At 44.6% G+C, this 22820-nt stretch overlaps 1 protein-coding gene across 4 annotated transcripts in view; it reads left to right on the plus strand.

Annotated features, from left to right (window-relative positions):
- CHADL (chondroadherin like) overlaps window positions 1-22820 on the plus strand; it is a 79545-nt gene that overhangs the window by 33077 nt on the left and 23648 nt on the right. The window lies entirely within an intron of this gene.

The following is a 22820-nucleotide window of genomic DNA, read 5'->3' on the forward strand; positions in this document are numbered from 1 at the left end:
AATATATATATTTGCACATCTAATAACATACCAAAGTGAGACAAAAACGCATGAAGCAAAAAAGCATACAAAAACACAAGTGAGCTGAGGTGTGGGATTCATATAGAAATTTAGCTGTGTGAAAGCCTGAACAAACACTGATTGTGGAAAAGTACCCTAAAAGTGGAGTAATAATATGACAACATTGTTCCCAGCAGGGACCTGAGAGTCAGATTTGACACCAGGTGTCTTCCCTATGCTGTTCTCAATTTCATTTTAGCAATTTCCTGCCTCCCCAGCCCTCCTGTTAGGGTCTTCCAGAAAAATGCTTAAGTTTCCCTTGAGTTCCATTATACTCGGTACCCGAGTCGAGCCCGTCTGAGCGGTCCGACTTGCTCGATTCGAGTACCGAGCACTCAAACATTTTAGTGCTTGATGATCACTAATCAGCAATATAAGGTCTTCAGGTGAGTATTTCTTCTCTTTTCACATTCTTAGGCCATGTTCACACGTTCAGTATTTGGTCAGTAATTTACATCGGTATTTGTAAGCCAAAATCAGCAGTGAGACAATCAAGAGGAAAAGTATAATAGAAACACGTCACCACTTCTGCATTTTTCACCCACTCCTGGTTTTGGCTTACAAATACTGATGTAAAATTATGACCAAATACTGAATGTGTGAATGTGGCCTTATACTTTACTTGGTTGTTTCTTAGACCAGATGCCAGATTTGGTGTGGATAGATCAGTTGCTTTCAAAGCTGAAGGTGGATGTTTTATTGCACTGTCAACAGAAATTCATCAGGCAAACGTACTCATTAAAAGAAAATTCAATTTTTTTAATTTATGCTCATGCGTTTTGGACTCATATAAAGCTTTTCAGTTTAAAACACAATCCATAAGCTATACATTAAAGAAGGCCTTGATCCAATCCCAAAATGAGTTTATATAGGGAGCCTGTAAGCTGAGTTATGCTACCCAAAACATTGGCAGCATGAATCAGACAACTGTGTCATCGCAGCCATGTACGATATGTTTTAATCTGAAATTCTGCGTCATTTCAGAGAAAACAAACTTTAAAAAGTCAACGGGGACTATGCATCTCAGATGACTAAATTGAGACAAGTCCTCAGAGGCTTCTTCCTGCTCGCTCCTTTAAGAATCTCTAGGGAAGCGGGTTCGGAAAAATCGCTTTGGACCTGCCTCTGGCCAGTCATCCGAGATGTATTGTCTCTGGCCAGCTTTTCAAAGTATGCTTTCTTTGAAATGCCACAGCTTTTCAGATTTAGGGCTCGTTCTCATCTGCGTATAAATAGGACGAGTGCAATCTGATAAAATAGTTTTTATTGTGTAAAAGCGGCAAAACATAAAAATATATATATATAATCTTACTGATCCAAAGAATAAAGCTATCTTATCAATTTTACCACAGCACTTACACCTGGATTTCCGTGTAAATCTCTTAAATATGCAGTTGGAGGACCGCTTAATATCCCCCTTGCCAGTCAATAATAGGGCTGTGAGTGCGGTGCCACAGCAATAGGAAGATCCTGTAAAATATAAAAGCAGGCCTCTTCCTTATGCAGAAAACTAGTGGTGATAGATACCGGTTCAGCGGTGCAATATCCAATACTCTGGGCAAGGGGAGAAATATCAAGAGAAGATAATATTATAGAGGCATCCAAAGGAAATAACAGGAACCTCCAACTCCTTGGCCACGGCAGAATTTAAAAAACTTATCTCAGCTCCGCAATCAACAAAAGCATAACCCTCCACACACTTATCGCTAAACGTGATAACAATGGGTAAAAGCAATTTCTTTGCTAGGGGTACCTGAGCGCCTAATTGGGAATCCATGAACCCAGCCGGCTCCAGACGAGGACATTCACGAACCAGATGGCGCGAGGAACATAAAAGACATTGTCGCCGACGCCATCTTTGCTGCCTTGACTCCTGAGAGGTACCAACTCCACGAAGCTTCATGGGTTCTCCCTCAGCCTCAGGACCGGCAGAGGGTATGGATGAACTCCGCCCAAGGGACACTTTTTCCCGACATCTCTCTCATCTTCTTCAATCAAGTCGCACAGCTAAAGTTATGGCGGCCTCCAATAACCAGGGAGGAAAGTGGTGCACTAGCATATCTTTAATATGTGCATCAAGTCCAGACAGAAAAGCACTATGAAGAGCGGTATCGTTCCACCCAGTCTCTATGGCCCACATACAAAACTGGGAGCAGTAGTCCTCCACAGTAAGGTCCTGCTGACACAATGCTTTAAGATGGGATTCAGCTAAGGCCACCCGGTCTGGTTCATCATAAATCTGCACCAAGACTGGGAATCCCCTCTAAGAAGGGAAATAACAAGATCCACCAGAGTACTTTCATCCCCAGAAGAAATAAGGCGAAGTTGGAAATATAATTTGCACCCCTCCTTAAAATTATTAAACTGTGTCCTATCTCCCACAAAAAAATCAGGAAGGGGCACCTTAGGTTCTATGGGAATGACGTCCACTGTGGAACTGGGGTTATAACTTGCCTGTGTCAGGGGGACCCTCTGAGCCAGGGTCTGGCTATGCTGGTTCACGGTGCCCGCCAAATCCTGGAAGACTCCCGAAAGACCCTGCATCTGGTAAGTAAGCTGCTTGAACGGATCTATTTTTTTTCTCATATATATATATATATATATATATATATATATATATTTATATCCATACACAGTGGGTACAGAAAGTATTCAGACCCCTTTAAATTTTTAATTCTTGGTTTCTTGCAGCCATTTGGTAAATTCTAAAAAGTTCATTTTTTTTCTCATTAAAGTACACTCCGCACCCCATCTTGACTAAAAAAAAACAGAAATGTAGAATTTTTTCCAAGTTTATTAAAAAAGAAAAACTGAAATATCACATGGTCATAAATAATCAGACCCTTTGCTCAGACACTCATATTTAAGTCATATGCTGCCCATTTCCTTGTGATCCTCCTTGAGATGGTTCTACTCCTTCATTGGAGTCCAGCTGTGTTTAATTAAACTGATAGGACTTGATTTGGAAAGGCACACACCTGTCTATATAAGACCTCACAGCTCACAGTGCATGTCAGACCAAATGAGAATGATGAGCTCAAAGGAACTGCCCAAGGAGCTCAGAGACAGAATTGTGGCAAGGCACAGATCGGGCCAAGGTTGCAAAAGAATTTCTGCATTACTCAAGGTTCCTAAGAGCACAGTGGCCTCCATAATCCTTAAATGGAAGAAGTTTTTGACCACCAGAAGTCTTCCTAGACCTGGCCGTCCATCCAAACTGAGCAATCGTGGGAGAAGAGCCTTGGTGAGAGAGGTAAAGAAGAACCCCAAGATCACTGTTGCTGAGCTCCAGAGATGCAGTAGGAAGATTGGAGAAAGTTCCACAAAGTCAACTATCACTGCAACCCTCCACCAGTCAGGTCATTAAGGCAGAGTGGCCCGACGGAAGCCTCTTCTCAGTGCAAGATATATGAAAGCCCGCATAGGGTTTGCTCAAAAACAAATGAAGGACTCCCAGACTATGAGAAATAAGATTCTCTGGCCTGATGAGATGAAGGTAGGACTTTTTGGTGATAATTCTAAGCGGTATGTGTGGGGAAAACCAGGCACTGCTCATCACCTGCCCAATACAATCCCAACAGTGAAACATGGTGGTGGCAGCATCATGCTATGGGGGGGTGTTTTTCAGCTGCAGGGACAGGACGACTGGTTGCAATTGAAGGAAACATGAATGCGGCCAAGTACAGAGATATCCTGGATGAAGCCTCTTCCAGAGTGCTCTGGACCTCAGACGTGGCCAAAGGTTCACCTTCCAACAAGACAATGACCCTAAGCACACAGCTAAAATAACAAAGGAGTGGCTTCAGAACAACTCTGACCATTCTTGACTGGCCCAGCCAGAGCCCTGACCTAAATCCAATTGAGAATCTTTGGAGAGACCTGAAAATGGCTGTCCACCAACGTTCACCATCCAACTGGAAAGGATCTTCAAGGAAGAATGGCAGAGGATCCCCAAATCCTGGTGTGAAAAACTTGTTGCATCATTCCCAAGATGGGACGCAGGGATATTGATTTTCTGGATGTTCGGCTAGAAATTGACAACTCTGGTACCATCCAGACAGATGTCTTCAGAAAGGAAACGGCTGCTAATTCTTTGCTACATGCAAATTCTTCACATCCGAAGAAACTTATCGACAGCATACCCATAGGCCAATTTTTAAGAATGAGCAGGATTTGCTCAAAAGACTGTGATTTTGAGAAACAATCACAGGACCTTACTGAACGCTTTTTGGAGCGTGGTTATTCTAATAAATCTATATGAGCTTATCGTCGTGCAAAATTTACAAAAAGAAACACACTCCTGTACAACACCAAATATAGGAAGGACAATGACATTGTCAGATTCATATCTACATTTAACTCAAGAAGCAAGGATATTTGGTCCAGCCTTAATAAATACTGGGATATACTCACTATGGATCCTATCCTCATGAATCATGTCACAAAACATCCAGCGATCACTTATCGATGATCACAGAATTTGAAGGACCTATTGGTACAGAGCTACGTTAAGAAAGACGATCAAAAAACACTCTTCAATACTGGCAGGCCTAAATTGGGCTGTAAACCCTGTGGTTCATCCCCATAGCATGATGCTGCCACCACCATGTTTCACTGTTGGGATGGTATTGGGCAGGTGATGAGCAATGCCTTTTTTTCTCCACACATACCGCTTAGAATTATCACCAAGAAGTTCTATCTTCGTCTCATCAGACCAGAGAATCTTATTTCTCATAGTCTGGGAGTCCCTCATGTGTTTTTGAGCAAACTCTATTTGGGCTTTCATATGTCTTGCACTGAGGAGAGGCTTCCGTCGGGCCACTCTGCCATAAAGGCCCGACTGGTGGAGGGCTGCAGTGATAGATGACTTTGTGGAATTTCTTTCATCTCCCTACTGCATCTCTGGAGCTCAGCCACAGTGATCTTGGGGTTCTTCTTTACCTCTCTCACCAAGGCTCTTCTCCCACGATTGCTCAGTTTGGCTGGACGGCCAGGTCTAGGAAGACTTCTGGTGGTCCCAAACTTCTTCCATTTAAGGATTATGGAGGCCACTGTGCTCTTAGGAACCTTGAGTAATCAAGATTGGGTACAGAGTGTACTTTAATGAGAAAAAATGAACTTTTTAGAATTTACCAAATGGCTGCAATGAAACAAAGAGTGAAAAATTTAAAGAGGTCTGAATACTTTCCGTACCCACTGTAAACCCAATTGAGCATCTCTGGAGAGACCTAAAAATGGCTGTCCACCAACGTTCACCATCCAACCTGATGGAACTGGAGAGGATCTGCAAGGAAGAATGGCAGAGGATCCCCAAATCCAGGTGTGAAAAACTTGTTGCATCATTCCCAAGAAGACTCATGGCTGTACTACCTCAAAAGGGTGCTTCTATTCAATACTGAGCAAAGGGCCTGAATACTTATGACCATGCGATATTTCAGTTTTTCTTTTTTAATAAATTTGCAAAAATTTCTACATTTCTGTTTTTTTTCAGTCAAGATGGGGTGCAGAGTGTATTTTAATGAGAAAAAAAATGAACTTTTTAGAAATTATCAAATGGCTGCAATGAAACAGAGTGAAAAATTTAAAGGGGTCTGAATACTTCCAGTACAGTGTGTGTGTGTGTGTGTATATGTATATATATATATATATATATATATATATATATATATATATATATACACACACACATAGTACAGACCAAAAGTTTGGACACACCTCATTTAAAGTTTTTCTGTATTTTCATGACTATGAAAATTGTACATTCACACTGAAGGCATCAAAACTATGAATTAACACATGTGGAATTATATACTTAACAAAAAAGTGTGAAACAACTGAAAATATGTCTTATATTCTAGGTTCTTCAAAGTAGCCACATTTTGCTTTGATCACTGCTTTGCACACTCTTGGCATTCTCTTGATGAGCTTCAAGAGGTAGTCACCGGAAATGGTTTTCACTTCACAGGTGTGCCCTGTCAGGTTTAATAAGAGGGATTTCTTGCCTTATAAATGGGGTTGGGACCATCAGTTGTGTTGTGCAGAAGTCTGGTGGATACACAGCTGATAGTCCTACGGAATAGACTGTTAGAATTTGTATTATGGCAAGAAAAAAGCAGCTAAGTAAAAAAAAAAGAATGGCCATCATTACTTTAAGAAATGAAGGTCAGTCAGTCCGAAAAATTTGGAAAACTTTGAAAGCGTCCCCAAGTGCAGTTGCAAAAACCATCAAGCGCTACAAAGAAACTGGCTCACATGAGGACCGCCCGAGGAAAGGAAGACCAAGAATCACCTCTGCTTCTGAGCATAAGTTTATCCGAGTCACCAGCTTCAGAAATCGCAGGTTAACAGCAGCTCATATTAGAGACCAGGTCAATGCCACACAGAGTTCTTGCATGCAGACACATCTCTACAACAACTGTTAAGAGGAGACTTTGTGCAGCAGGCCTTCATGGTAAAATAGCGGCTAGGAAACCACTGCTAAGGACAGGCAACAAGCAGAAGAGACAAGTTTGGGCTAAAGAAAACAAGGAATGGACATTAGACCAGTGGAAATCTGTGCTTTGGTTTGATGAGTCCAAATTTGAGATCTATGGTTCCAACCACCGTGTCTTTGTGCGACGCAGAAAAGGTGAACAGATGCAATCTACATGCCTGGTTCCCACCGTGAAGCATGGAGGAGGAGGTGTGATGGTGTGGGGGTGCTTTGCTGGTGATACTGTTGGGGATTTATTCAAAATTGAAGGCATACTGAACCAGCATGGCTACCACAGCATCTTGCAGCGGCATGCTATTCCATCCGGTTTGCGTTTAGTTGGACCATCATTTATTTTTCAACAGGACAATGACCCCAAACACACCTCTAGGCTGTGTAAGGGCTATCTGACCAAGAAGGAGAGTGATGGGGTGCTACGCCAGATGACCGGGCCTCCACAGTCACCAGACCTGAACCCAATCGAGATGGTTTGGGGTGAGCTGGACCACAGAGTGAAGGCAAAAGGGCCAACAAGTGCTAAGCATCTCTGGGAACTCCTTCAAGATTGTTGGAAGATCATTTCCGGTGACTACCTGTTGAAGCTCATCAAGAGAATGCCAAGAGTGTGCAAAGCAGTCATCAAAGCAAAAGGTGGCTACTTTGAAGAACCTAGAATATAAGACATATTTTCAGTTGTTTCACACTTTTTTGTTAAGTATATAATTCCATATGTGTTAATTCATAGTTTTGATGCCTTCAGTGTGAATGTACAATTTTCATAGTCATGAAAATACAGAAAATTCTTTAAATGAGAAGGTGTGTCCAAACTTTTGGTCTGTACTGTATATATATATATATATATATATATATTTATATATATTTATATAGCTGTTTATTCTGTTATGCGCTTCTAAGAGGGGCCTAAAAGACTGGCACCAAACCTGCAAAGGCGCAGCCACAGATGCACTTGGCACAAGCTGCCGAGCTAGGCAAGCCCTTGAGGGCCAGGAATACTCTTCACCTAGCTGCCATTAAATAGAAGGGGGGACTTTTGCAGAGCCCTTCCCAGGCCCACTGTTGACGGACAGAGGGTGTCTCTTGACGCGGTTGGTGCTCAGTATAGGACCAGGTGAGTACCTCTGCTGGGACCCCAGAAAGCGTAACCAAAAAGAAAATGAGGAAACCTTGCTGTAATAGCAAAACCTAATGCTAACATCACAAACCATCAAGCACATGGGAAACTGCAATAAACAGCAAAGAACTGAGTAGGGAGCAGGATTATATAGCCAGCCTAATGATCAGGTGTTAAATACTTTCCAATCATCCCTAGACAGCCACTCCTTGCTGGCTTCAATCACAGGCGAGACAAAATACCACCATTGCTCATTGCCAAACACAACAGTGTAATGTGTTGCTTGGCAACCAAGGAAGATACCATCCCATCTTCCCTGGGCAGAGAAATCAGTGAGGGACATGGTTTCCCATGTCCTCACACATCCAACAACACCAGAACTAGACGCTACACCAGATTGGGACAGATACCCTGCACGCGTGGTAACTCCGCCTCCCAGGTCAAGACAATGGCGGCGCTTGTCACCGGAGACGTGCCGTACCGACCAGCTCCATTACCAGCCAGGAGCACGGAACCATGATTCGTAACACATCATAAATCAGTATTATATTGAGGATATTCTCAATGCTACCAATATAACAAGGCATCTCATAACTATATTAAAACCCCTTGATTACAATGAGTAGCCTATTCCTGAGGCAGCAAAGCGTTAATCACATTTTAGATCTATACAAACCATGTGCCATATTGCTGAACCACACTGCCCAGTACCACAAAGCACGTTTCGCATGTAGCTCCGTCAGGGGGTACTGAAGCAGTGCCCTAACCATGATAATTGACACATTCACACCACTCATCGTGCGTCGCTCCCCATGGCTGGCGTCCCAGAAGTCACACTGTGCATGTCTGCACAGCTGGAGTTCGGATTGGGTGCCAGGCAGGGGGAGGGAGGCTGCGATAGTGTTGAATCACCTGAAGACTCTCCATGATAGTGGACGCATGCATACCGCCCATTGCGCATCCATCCATGTGGCCAGCGTCCTGAAAGTCGCACTGCACATGTCTGCACAGCGCAAGCTCCGATTGGACGCCAGGCAGGGGGAGGGAGGTCGTGATGACGCGGCAGGCACACGTGCCCATAGAGGGTCTGGAGGTGCCATTTTTAGTCAGGGTAAAGTGCGTAATTAAAACAGATCAGCCTTATTGCCAGACTATAATACAGTGACGACTATCTAGTGAAACTCCATTCATTTTCAATCCTTTGTTCTCTCGGTTTCATTTGTTGGTATCAACTTCTGAATCTCCAGGGATATGGTGCCCTCTTGTAATTATTCTGCAGGTTACATCTTAAATAGAATAATACAAAACATAATTATACAGGTAGGGTGTAACAATACAGAAATAGAGAAATACATAGACCAATAATAAAAAATATAATAATATAACTAGTATATATATTATTTAGGGTAGTATTTATATCTTTTAATATACCATATTAATTTAATCCAGATAGCTATATATAATTAAGGCATATTTAACAGTGAAAATGATATAGCAGATGCAGAACAGGCATTTAACACACTTTTTTCCTTACATGTAGCTAGTATATAACATCAGAATACTAATATATATCCAGAAGAACATCAATTCTTAAAAATCTATATATACATATGTGCCTAAATAGATAAAGTGCCACAATCCCCCTTAACAGCAACATTTTTGTGGGAAAAAGTAACAATTTTTTTTTCTTCCACATTGTTTTAACTCCTGTTAAGCACCTGAAGGGTTAATAGACTTTTTAAATGTGGTTTTGAGGACTTTGAGAGGTGCAGTTTTTAGAGCGGTGTCGCTTTTGGGTATTTTCTGTCATATAGGCCCCTCAAAGTCACTTCAAATATGATATGGTCCATGAAAACATTGGTTTCGTAAATTTTGTTGGAAAAATGAAAAATTGCTTAGCACATTTTAACCCTTCTAACTTCCTAACAAAAAATAATTAAGTTTCAAAAATGACATTCATGTAAAGTAGGCATGTGGTGAATGTCATTTATCTATTTCTTGTGATATAACTATCTAGTTTAAGGACATAAAAATTAAAAGTTTGAAAATTGCGAAATTTTCGCTTTAATTCCGATATTTCTACAACGCAAAAAATATTAATCTAACTTTAATGCTAAAATAAAGTACAATGTATCACGAAAAAAACAGTCTCAGAATGACTGGGATAAGTTGAAGCGTTCCAGAGTTGTAACCTCATAAAATGTAAAATTTGGCTTAGGAAGATGAAAACAGGCTCAGGGGTGAAGACGTTAATGCAGGGATATCAAACTCAAAACACACAGAGGGCCAAAATGAAAAACTTGGACAAAGTCGTGGGCCAACCAGTATACAGTATAATGGGTCCCATAAAGTCCTCCATACAGAATAATGGGCCCCACATAGTCCTCCATACATAATAATGGGCCCCATATAGTCCTCCATACAGAATAATGGTCCCCTATAGTCCTCCATACAGAATAATGGCCCCCTATAGTCCTCCACACAGAATAATGGATCCAACATAGTCCTCCATACAGAATAACGGCCCCACATAGGGTTGGTTGTTCTGGTGTCGAGGGCCAAAAAAAAAAAAACACCCTGCGGGCCAGATTTTGCCCGAGGGCCGGAGTTTGACATGTGTGGGTTTATGATAAAAAAAAAAAAATAATAAAAAATTAACATATGTGGTATTACTGCGTTCATAAAAGTCTGATCTAGCAAATTCTAAACTTAAAAGGGTTGTCCAGTACTTTTAAAAATATGCCAATGTGTTTTAATGATAAATAGAAGCTTCTTTCTAATTACCTCCTGGTGCTGTTTCTGCCTGTGAGCGGCGCTATCGGTGGCCGCTCACAGGCAGCATGTGACCCCCCCCCCGCTGACGTCACGTCAAGTGAGGCGTGACTCAGCGCTGGGGTCCCCGTGGTGGCTGCTGGGTTGTGGGCGGGGTTATTCCCCGCATCACACCCAACATCCACCGCGCACTTTCCCAATGAATGAGGACAGGGAGAACGCGCGGTGGATGCCGGGTGTGAAGCGCGGGGGTAACACCGCCCACAACCCAGCAGCCACCGGTGGAACGCAGAAGAGGGACCCTCGGCTGCAGCCTGGACTTGTCGTGACATTAGCGGATGTCAGAGCCGGCTGCAGCCGGGGGGTCATGTGCTGCCTGTGAGCGGCCAGGGATAGCGCCGCTCACAGGCAAGAAGGACAGCAGGAGGTAATTAGAAAGAAGCTTCTATTTATCATTAAAACACATTGGCATATTTTTAAAAGTATTGAACAACCCCTTTAATTAACCTGATCAGTAAACACAGGAAAAAGATAGAAAATCAAAAGCCAGAATTGCATTTTTTCGGTCACTGCAACTCTGCAAAAAATGCAATAAGAAGAGATTAAAATGTTGTATTTACCAATTACCACAAAGTATAATCAATAAAAATGTGAGCTTGCTACGCAAGAAACAAGCTCTCACATATTGTAGCTCCATCCACATAAAAATTAAATGTTACATGTCTCAGAACATGGTGACACATAGAAAAATAATTACTTTTACAAACTTCGGAATTTGTTTTGCCACTTAAATTGAAAAAAAAACCTATACACGTTTATGTAATAAGAAAACTACAGCTGCCTCACAAAAAAAAGTCTTCATACAGCTGTGTAGAAGAAGGATAAAAAAGTGATGGCTCTTGGGATAAGGGGAGGAAAAAAACAAAAGCACAAAAACTAAAAATTACTTTATTACGAAGGAGTTGAAGAAAACAAATAAAGGAATCAAATTGTATTTAACTAAAACTCTACATGACAAATTTCTGATGACAGCTTCAACCTAGCTAATCAAAAGACGAGCCAGGGATCCCAGAAGGTTACAGATTCTCAAGCCTCCCGACCAGGCAAAAAGACCAGAGTCACACAAACTCAGCTGCCTATCTCTATTTGTGACCTAATCCCATGCTGGAAAGGGAAAGTGTATACCCACTGCATAAGGAATTATATTGTGCCTATAAAATATGTAATAAGGCAGGAATATCTTCTTTGTTTTCAGATGAGGGTGGTGAGTTGTGATAAACAAATGTATATGCTTTGATCCAGTGTCGGACTGGGGTGCCTAGGGTGCACAGGAGGAATTGATCCCAGAGGTCCCACCCGACTATTAATTTACATATCAATTGTACCTGTTTATACTCAAGCGTCATGCACATTCAGGCACCATACAGCATTTAAAACATAGTGTGCCTCTTAATGAACTTGGAGCATTTTTCACCTTACATCCGCCACTACAAGGGTAGCGCTATGCCCGGCGCCCCTGCATGGTGTCCCCTTCTCCCTCCATGCAGGGATGTCGACTTACTCCCCACCCTGGCCTGGAAGTGCAGTTACCGCAGTAGTGATGATTTTAACAAATATGTGGCTACTGATTGACTGCAGCAGTCAGGTGGCCTTCAGGTAATAGGAAGTGAAAACACCAGTGGAGCACCTGGGTAGCGGTTCTGGGAAACTGCAGGGGTCCTTTAAGTATATAATTTCTTTTTACTTTCAGACTACAAAGAGACACAAATGTGCCAGGGGAGAAGATTATAAAAGTTTTTTTTATTTTACACACTGCTGTCTTCCATAGCGAGTTACCAGAAAGATCTGCACCAAAAATCACGCAATTTAATGCAGATTTTTTGTTGTGAATTTTCTTTTGAATTCTTTCTGATTTGCTATTTAAATTCTCCACAGAAATTCTGCTACATTTGAACAGACGAGGCTTCATGCAGACGTCTTTTTTTTTTCCCGGGTACATAAAAAAAAATAAAAAAATAAATGAAAACGATTTGCACTAGAGTGCTGGATCAGATTGTTATCGATGTTTAGTCAGAGTGTGAGATTTTACTGCAAGCAAAAAAAATAAAAAATACGAACATGCTGACGGCCTCATAGTCTAAGGGTGCATATTCTGTCCATAAAAAACATGGATGGAACATAGATTTAAATAACAAATGTCTAACTCAGACCTCTAACCCACAAAAATGATCTAATAAAAGTGCAGCCCTCACCCTATACATAACATTTACAGCAAAGCCCCGTCCTGAACATACAGTACAGACCAAAAGTTTGGACACACCTTCTCATTTAAAGATTTTTTTTGTATTTTCATGACTTTGAAAATTGTACATTCACACTGAAGGCATCAAAACTATGAATTAACACATGTGGAATTATATACTTAACAAAAAAGTGTGAAACAACTGAAAATATGTCTTATATTCTAGGTTCTTCAAAGTAGCCACCTTTTGCTTTAATGACTGCTTTGCACACTCTTAGCATTCTCTTGACGAGCTTCAAGAGGTAGTCACTGGAAATAGTTTTCACTTCACAGGTGTGCCCTGTCAGGTTTAATAAGTGGGATTTCTTGCCTTATAAATGGGGTTGGGACCATCAGTTGTGTTGTGCAGAAGTCAGGTGGATACACAGCTGATAGTCCTACTGAATAGACTGTTGTATTATGGCAAGAAAAAAGCAGCTAAGTAAAGAAAAACGAGTGGCCATCATTACTTAAGAAATAAAGGTCAGTCGGTCCGAAAAATTGGGAAAACTTTGAAAGTGTCCCCAAGTGCAGTTGCAAAAACCATCAAGCGCTACAAAGAAACTGGCTCACATGAGGACCACCCCAGGAAAGGAAGGCCAAGAGTCACCTCTGCTTCTGAAGATAAGTTTATCCGAGTCACCAGCCTCAGAAATCGCAGGTTAACAGCAGCTCAGATTAGAGACCAGGTCAATGCCACACAGAGTTCTAGCAGCAGACACATCTCTTCAACAACTGTTAAGAGGAGACTTTGTGCAGCAGGCCTTCATGGTAAAATAGCTGCTAGGAAACCACTGCTAAGGACAGGCAACAAGCAGAAGAGACTTGTTTGGGCTAAAGAACACAAGGAATTGACATTAGACCAGAGGAAATCTGTGCTTTGGTCTGATGAGTCCAAATTTGAGATCTTTGGTTCCAACCACCGTGTCTTTGTGCGACGCAGTAAAGGTGAATGGATGGACTCTACATTCCTGATTCCCACCGTGAAGCATGGAGGAGGAGGTGTGATGGTGGTTTGCTGGTGACACTGTTGGGGATTTATTCAAAATCGAAGGCATACTGAACCAGCATGGCTACCACAGCATCTTGCAGCGGCATGCTATTCCATCCGGTTTGCGTTTAGTTGGACCATCATTTATTTTTCAACAGAACAATGACCCCAAACACACCTCCAGACTGTGTAAGGGCTATTTGACCAAGAAGGAGAGTGATGGGGTGCTACGTCAGATGACCGGGCCTCCACAGTCACCAGACCTGAACCCAATCGAGATGGTTTGGGGTGAGCTGGACCACAGAGTGAAGGCAAAAGGGCCAACAAGTGCTAAGCATCTCTGGGAACTCCTTCAAGATTGTTGGAAGACCATTTCCGGTGACTACCTCTTGAAGCTCATCAACAGAATGCCAAGAGTGTGCAAAGCAGTCATCAAAGCAAAAGGTGGCTACTTTGAAGAACCTAGAATATAAGACATATTTTCAGTTGTTTCACACTTTTTTGTTAAGTATATAATTCCACATGTGTTAATTCATAGTTTTGATGCCTTCAGTGTCAATGTACAATTTTCATAGTCATGAAAATACAGAAAAATCTTTAAATGAGAAGGTGTGTCCAAACTTTTGGTCTGTACTGTACATGATCTTTTTTATGGTTTATTAATTATTCCTCCTCCCCACACATTGCATACGGTACATGTAGCATACATTTACAATAAAGCTGCTCCCAAAAAATGTATTCATAGAGGATACTCCTGCGCCACACATATCACATATAGTCAAGTCCCAGCTCCCCCACACATAGTATGCATGTAAGGGTCTCAGGGTGGTAGTTGTGGCGAAGAGCTGCTGCGTTCCCACACCCTTGCTTCCTGACAAAGACAAAAGTCCCAATCTTCCTGTGCTGTGCATGTGGGGTGTAACACTCACGTTTCGGTTGCAGATATCTGCTGTCTCCGGTTCTTCCACTCCAGAAACCGCCGCACACACATTTAGGGACTTCCATTCCGTTTTATAAAAAAGAACTTTACTTGAACACTTGAAATCAACTTCATACAGCATGCAGCATTGATCACATACTTTTCCAGGGTTACCGTCCATTGCACCGCATGTAATGATGTTCACTGTCCGTTTGTCTTGAGCTGTCTCTTCCATAGTCGACCTTCTTGGCCTATGAGACACTCGCAGCTCTAAGAGTCCCGTACCGTCTTCCCTGTAGTATCTCCCATCGGACTTCCTCTTCTGGGAAGATTTCTGAACACACACTTCTCTGTGGCTCGTGTAGACCATAGGCCCCGAATGTTAAGGAAATATCTGATTCAGGTTTCTGAATGATGTTTCCCTGCTGCAGGACAGACCGTGTCCCTGGTGCCCCCTGGACCTCCAACTGCTGCTCTCTCACATCTCTTTCCCTCTCACTAGAACTGCCTGCATTCATGAAGTGTCTCAGTTCTTCACTGACCCTGCTCCTCCCACACTGGAGCAGCTCCTAAACCCCTTAACTCTTTCCTAACTTACAACTACATCTTCTCTAAGCTATAGTACCCAACTCTGCACTACTCTTCTGTTAATCTAATGCTCTATCTGCACTAACCTTTACTGACCCTGTAACTGACACATCAGACAGTTGGTCAAAACACATACTTGTACATAAAACAGGGTATAACATTATGTGCATACAGAGGGAAAAGGCGCATGACCATCCAGGTCACCCTCTTACATGCACAGCCAAGTCCCTCCTCACCCACAAATGCATAGCCAAGTCCCCCCTCCCCCACACATAGTATGCACAGCCAAGTCCCCCTCCACCACACATAGTATGAACAGCCAAGTCCACCCTCACCCACACATAGTATGAACAGCCAAGTCCCCCCTCACCCACACATAGTATGCACAGCCAAGTCCCGCCTCCCCTACACATAGTGTGCACAGCCAAGTCCCCTCTCCCCCACACATAGTATGCACAGTCAAGTCCCTCCTCCTCCACATATAGTATGCACAGCCAAGTCCCCCCTCCCCCACACATAATGTAGCTAGTATAGCCAAATGACCCTCTCTTAAGGCCCCGTCACACATAACGAGATCGCTGATGAGTCACGTTTTGGTGACGCAATAACGATCTCGCTAGCGATCTCGTTATGTCTGACATGTAGCAACGATCAGGCCCCTGCTGTGAGATCACTGATCGTTACAAAGCTTCCTGGACCATTCCTGGGTCGTTGCGCTCCCGCTGGGCAGTGTGCATCGCTGTATTTGACACCTTGTCAACGACCTCGCTAGCGATTCAGAACTGAGACACGTAGAGGTGCATAAATTGGACTTTTCTGCGTTCATCGTCCCCGATTGGTGGTCGCTACTGCGTCCTTGTTTTTTCAGATCCCACCAGCGTTCTCCGGCTGTGACTCCACTTTGAACAAATCAGACATCTTTAGCGAAGTAGGTATTGTTTGGGGTCTCAAATGAGTTTCCATTTTTAATTCATTTATAGGACATCTACCAATTATCTGCTATCATTGCTCTTCAGGGAGGGAGGGCTTGGCTTCTATCTGTATATATATGCTTTTGCATGGGCAGATATTTTAGGGGTCTCGTGCACACACACGCACACAGCACGTTTTCTGACACGCTGTCGTGGCCAACCGCTTCAGAGTTTTTCATACGCCAATTAACATGAAGCTTAAATCAATAGACTCTGTTCTTTTGGCCTGTTGCACGCTTCAAAACTTTCTTCGTCGACGTGATGCAATTACGTACTGTCCGCCTGGCTTTGTGGACTGAGCCAATGGGGAAGTGGAGCTCGGTGAATAGCGTGCAAACTATCCTGCAATTGCAGGCCTTCAACCAGTGGGACATGGCAGAAACACCCATGATGCGAAGACCTGCCGCGACAACTGCTGCCAGTATTTTAACGGTCCTGGTGCCCAGTCACACATAACTTGATCGCTAACGAGATCGCTATTGAAGCCAAGCCCTCCCTCCCTGAAGAGCAATGATAGCAGATAATTGGCAGATGTCCTATAAATGAATTAAAAATGGAAACTCATTTGAGACCCCAAACAATACCTACTTTGCTAAAGATGTCTGATTTGTTCAAAGTGGAGTCACAGCCGGAGAACGCTGGTGGGATCTGAAAAAACAAGGACGCAGTAGCGACCACCAATCGGGAACGATGAACGCAGAAAAGTCCAATTTATGCACCTCTACGTGTCTCAGTTCTGAATCGCTAGCGAAGTCGTTGACAAGGTGTCAAATACAGCGATGCACACTGCCCAGCGGGAGAGCAACGACCCAGGAATGGTCCAGGAAGCTTTGTAACGATCAGCGATCTCACAGCAGGGGCCTGATCGTTGCTACCTGTCAGACATGACGAGATCGCTAGCGAGATCGCTATTGCGTCACCAAAACGTGACTCATCAGCGATCTCGCTAGCGATCTCGTTATGTGTGACGGGGCCTTTACACATAGTGGATTTTATATACTATATCCACTATTCTATTATACATACAAATTTCACATTAAATAGAACAAAAAAAATGAAAACTGCTAATCCTACAGGATGCTGAAGTTGCAGCATAGTTTTTCCTACCAGTCTTCTGAGCTCAAAGAAGTCTTCTTGATGCCACCATTAGCAGCAGAAGAGTGATAATATCTGGGCAGCAGCCTCATTGTTACAGTGACATAGCACCATCACAGCACAAGCTCCTACTTGGAGGTGCCAGAGAGGAGTGAGGGTGTGCAGACTGCCACAGCATGCGCTGCAGCTATGGTGACCCATCCGCTCCCTGTGAAAGCATTGCATGGGTACAGTGTCCAGTTTAGGACATGATCAGATATCAGAATCAAACATCAGAATGATGTCAGTTTGAGGCTAAATACCCTGTCTGGGAATTGATTTTGATAAGTGATTCTGACGAGTGATTTTGACAAGTGATTGCACTCATAGGCGGATTATAATGAGGGCAATCTGGGCTACCGCCAGGGGGCGGGGTGTCTATGGCCAGATTGCCCTCATTATATGTGCGGCACATACCGTCAGACAGTGGCGGGGGGGGGCCCCCGGACCGCTCCCCCAGCAGCGGCGCACGGCCGCTACTCTTCTTCGCCCGGGCCAGTACTGAAGCAGTTAACTTCCCTGTGCTGGCCCGACCGCGTCACAGCTAGAAGACACGGCCCTGTGCGCGGCCGTGTCTCCTAGCTGTGATGTCACGCAGTGCGCGCCTGGCCTGCACTGCTGCACCGGAGAGGAGCAGGAGGACTGGAGCCGGGGGATGGTGAGTGTGTGAGAGTGTGTGTGTGAGTGAGTGTGTGTGCGTGTGTGTGTGTGTGTGAGTGTGTGTGTGGGCAGATATCATTGTGTGATGTCTGTTTATATGTATTTTTGTGTTTCAAATGTGTTTATGCGTCTGTATATGTTTGTGTGTGCGTGACTGCGTGCGGCCTCCCGCTGTCTCTTGGGGGGGCGCCGTGCGGCCTCCCGCTGTGTATAGATGGCGCCGTGCGGCCTCCCGCTGTGTATAGATGGCGCCGTGCGGCCTCCCGCTGTGTATAGATGGCGTAGTGCAGCCTCCCGCTGTGTATAGATGGCGTCGTGCTGCCTCACGCTGTGTATAGATGGCTACGTGCGGCCTCACGCTGTGTATAGATGGCTACGTGCGGCCTCCCGCTGTGTATAGATGGCTACGTGCGGCCTCCCGCTGTGTATAGATGTCTACGTGCGGTCTCCTGCTGTGTATAGATGGCGCCGTGCGGCCTCCTGCTGTGTATAGATGGCTACGCGTGCTCAATATTGAGTCATACAATTAATGTAAGGCTATGTGCCCATGATGCAGAAATGCTCCGGATTTTTTCCTGAGCGTTTCTGCATCTCCCTGGCAGAAAAAACACAAGCAGATTTTAAATGCGTTTTTCCTGCCAGGGACAAGCAGAAGTGAAGCGTTCTTCACATGCATTTCCGCATGCGGGTTGACAAGCGCTTTACAAGCAATTTTAGCATCACTATGAAAGTGCTTGACAACTTGGTCACACGATATAAATCCATGCAACCAGCATGGATTTATATAGTGTGACTGTAAAAGAATGGTAAAAAATAAAAAATAAATATATAATCACCTTCTGATAGCCTGCCGACGTCAGCGGTCGCATGACCCGTCACATGACTAAATGACGTCACGGCAGGTCCTTTTCAGACCATCGCGAGCTGCCGGAAAGCCAGGACGCATCGGATAAAGACACTGGGGGCCATCAGAAGGTAAGTATAATATTTATTTTTTATTTTATTCTTTTTTTTACAGGTTCTATGGTACCCGGGTCCGGAGGAGAGTCTCCTCTTCTCCAGACCCGGGTACCATCCGCACATTGAAACGCATGTATTCCGCATGTACAGATGCAGTGATGAGGATTCCATGCATTCCAATGCAAGTCAATGGCGGCGAAAATAATTGGTAATGCTACAGATTTTTCCACAATGATAATCTGCAGCGGAAATTTCCGCAGCATGTGCACAATACATGCGGATTACCATTGGGGAACATGGCAGGCCTTCTACAAAGCATTTTTTAAGCATTTCTGCAGCGGAATTGCCGCTGCTTAAATGCTTAAAAAACGCATAGTGGGCACACAGCCTAAAAAAAAATATTATAATTAATATTGTGGCAAATTAATTTCACGTGAACTATCACATGATCTATCACAGGGGATCATGTGACATGTAATACATCAGGTGTGTGTGTGGGGGGGGGAGGGGAGGGGGGGCCCCGCATCTTCTAAACTGCCCGGGGCCCTTGCTACTCTTAATCCACCCCTGATTGCGCTATCCAGTCAAGTGATACTAACTGATAGCTTTTCTTGTCTTATGAGATCAACAATGAAAATACTCAGGGTGACTAAAAGTCATTGTGATTCTGATTCTGATGTTTGAAGAAAGTCACATATCAGACTCACACATCAAAATCAAACATCATTTGAATTTGGTTTGCTTGCAGTCTGTGCATAAGTCCCAATAAGTTTTAGACAAGTTTGCACTGAAAATCATATAACCAAATAGAACTCTTAGGTTTTTACAACTGAGTTTATAGCTCACTGGTTAGTGCACTGGCTTTGGGACACAGAATTTTGGGTTTAAGTCCCATCAGCGAACAGTTACTTTTTATTATTATTATTATTATTACAGTTGTAAAAGTCACTTATCAAAATCACTCGTCAGAATCACTTATCAAAATCAGTTCTCAGACAGGGTATTTAGCCTCAAACTGACATCATTCTGATGTTTGATATCTGATCATGTCCTAAAATGGACACTGTACATGAGGCTGATGGGAGCTGGTCACCTTGATATCTCTGCAGGGGAAGTGTCCCTAGCACAGCTATGCACTGCTCAGCTAATCTGATTCTACAGTGGCAGAAGAGGTGAGTTTATTGAGATCTGTGCAATGTCACTGTTGGTGACACCTCTTTTGTAAAGGTGTCAGTCTGACTCTATTACATAGCATCAGCACTGCAGTGCAAGGAGCGAGTCTGTCGCTGTGGATGCAGATTAGCTCAGCAGTGCATTGCTGCTAGGATAGGAGGGGACTTCCATGCTTGTCAGTGGCCAGCAGCACGGCCCACGGGAGGATTCACAGATTTCCCGGTGGTGCTGTCCAAGCAGGGCCGGCGTCAGCACCCGGCGCACCCGGGCAAATGCCGGGGCCCTGAGCAGGCAGAGGGGCCCACTGGCGGTCGCGCACCCCGCTGGGCTATGGGCGGAGGAGAGCGGTGTCAGCGCCCGCCCTTCTCCGCCGCTTGCTCAGGGCCCCGGCAGCTGGATACTTACCTCTCCCCGTGCCTCCGCAGATCCGCTGTCTTCCTGCTCTGCGCTCCCTGTGACGTCTCAGGTCAGAGGGCGCGGTGATGTCTTTACACCGCGCCCTCCCCTGAGCCGTCACAGGGAGTGCTGAGCGGGAAGACGCCGACAACACTGGAGTTCGGACCCGGGCAGCGGGCAGCGGGCAGCAGGTAGCAGGTGAGGAGAAGGGAGGTGAGTATTTGATTTTTTTTTTTAATGTATGGAGGCATGGAGCAGTATAAAGAGAAGGGGGGACATCCTGCATGGGGCATTATAAGGTGGGGAACAGCCTGCATGGGGCATTATAAAGGGGGTGGGGCAGCCTGCATAGTGCATTATGTGGGGGGGGAACAGCCTGCATGGAGCATTATAAGGGGGGGGGGCCTGTATGGGGCACTATGTGGGGGGTAACAGCCTGCATGGAGCATTATAAGGGGGGGGGACAGCCTGTATGGGGCATTATGTGGGGGGTAACAGCCTGCATGGAGCATTATAAGGGGGGGGCCTGTATGGGGCATTATGTGGGGGGTAACAGCCTGCATGGAGCATTATAAGGGGGGGGGGACAGCCCGTATGGGGCATTATGTGGGGGGTAACAGCCTGCATGCAGCATTATATGGGGGGCCAGTATCCTGTATGGAGCGTTATAAGGGGACCGGTATCCTGTATGGAGCGTTATAACGGGACCGGTATCCTGTATGGAGCGTTATATGGGGGCCAGTATCCTGTATGGAGTTTTATAAGGGGACCAGTATCCTGTATGGAGCGTTATATGGGGGCCAGTATTCTGTATGGAGCCTTATATGGGGGCCAGTATTCCGTATGGAGCCTTATATGGGGGCCAGTATTCCGTATGGAGCCTTATATTGGGGCCAGTATTCCGTATGGGGCCTTATATGGGGGCCAGTATTCCGTATGGAGCCTTATATGGGGGCCAGTATTCCTTATGGGGCCTTATATGGGGGCCAGTATTCCGTATGGAGCCTTATATGGGGGCCAGTATTCCGTATGGAGCCTTATATGGGGGCCAGTATTCCGCATGGAGCCTTATATGGGGGTCAGTGTTCCGCATGGAGCCTTATATGGGGGCCAGTGTTCCGTATGGGGCCTTATATGGGGGCCAGTGTTCCGTATGGGGCCTTATATGGGGGCCAGTGTTCCGTATGGGGCCTTATATGGGGGCCAGTATTCCGTATGGGGCCTTATATGGGGGCCAGTATTCCGTATGGGGCCTTATATGGGGGCCAGTATTCCGTATGGGGCCTTATATGGGGGCCAGTATTCCGTATGGGGCCTTATATGGGGGCCAGTATTCCGTATGGGGCCTTATATGGGGGCCAGTATTCTGTATGGAGCATTATATGGGGCCCAGTATTCCGTATGGAGCCTTATATGGGGGCCAGTATTCTGTATGGAGCATTATATGGGGGCCAGTATTCTGTATGGAGCCTTATATGGGGGCCAGTATCCTGTATGGAGCATTATATGGGGGCCAGTATTCTGTATGGAGCCTTATATGGGGGCCAGTATCCTGTATGGAGCATTATATGGGGGCCAGTATTCTGTATGGAGCATTATATGGGAGCCAGTATTCTGTATGGAGCCTTATATGGGGGCCAGTATCCTGTATGGAGCATTATATGGGGGCCAGTATTCTGTGTGGAGCGATTCACCGGTTTCTGAGCTATTGTACAGTTTACAATAGATATCGCTCATGTAACGTAAGAAGTGAAATCTTTGCATTGTACTATATATATATATATATATTTCTCTGCGGTATCTGTGCATCATGAATCGTGGTATGTGTTAAAGAGGCCCACTGAGACTCTTTCGCCCGGGGCCCAGAAAAACCTGGAGCCGGCCCTGTGTCCAAGCCTGCTTTCATCTTATACCAGCACATTATATGAGAGAGCTCAGTGAGGGGAATAAGCCCTGGAATCCACTAGTAATATTATGTTAACCCCTTACAGATCAGTCACACATGTGAAGTCGGGAGCGGGTGAATCTGGCGGGATCACTGGGTGAGCCCTCCCCATACCTGGCAGATAATGGCTGCTTGTCACAACCAAGATCTGCCTCTAACAGCCGCGGGTAAAGTGGAGCATGTGACTATTAACCTGTACTCATCCCACAGAAAACAAGCCAACATTCATAAGTGGACATAAAAAAAGGTCATGGCTCTTGGAAGAAGGGGAGAAACAAATGAAAACACAAAACCAGATATTGGTTATGTCAGGAAGGGGTTAATGCTTATAAGACATTACAGTGTGTCTACATGTATTTTCAGTCT

The sequence above is a fragment of the Phyllobates terribilis genome, unplaced genomic scaffold, assembly GCF_046119375.1.
Source record: "Phyllobates terribilis strain yellow unplaced genomic scaffold, ASM4611937v1 Scaffold_8__6_contigs__length_399053987, whole genome shotgun sequence".
Lineage (NCBI taxonomy): Eukaryota > Metazoa > Chordata > Amphibia > Anura > Dendrobatidae > Phyllobates > Phyllobates terribilis.